A 220-nucleotide genomic window follows, 5' to 3' on the forward strand; every position below is an offset into this window, starting at 1 on the left:
CGTCCCAGCCAGGCGGGCTGCTCCCTTCTGCTGAGGCCAGGAAGCTTGGAAAAGCCTCCTTTGGGTCTTGGAGGAAAGAGCACGTGCAGGCGGCAGGATGGTTTTCAGACAAGCCATCTCCTTCCTTTGGCAGCCGGGCTTTCGCGCGCAGCAGTGGCAGGACGCGTACAACCAAGACCTCCCAGGAGCAGGTACCCTGAAGGAGCTGCCGGCTCTTCTG

This window comes from Buceros rhinoceros, unplaced genomic scaffold, assembly GCF_000710305.1.
Source record: "Buceros rhinoceros silvestris isolate BGI_N320 unplaced genomic scaffold, ASM71030v1 scaffold15766, whole genome shotgun sequence".
Classification (NCBI taxonomy): domain Eukaryota; kingdom Metazoa; phylum Chordata; class Aves; order Bucerotiformes; family Bucerotidae; genus Buceros; species Buceros rhinoceros.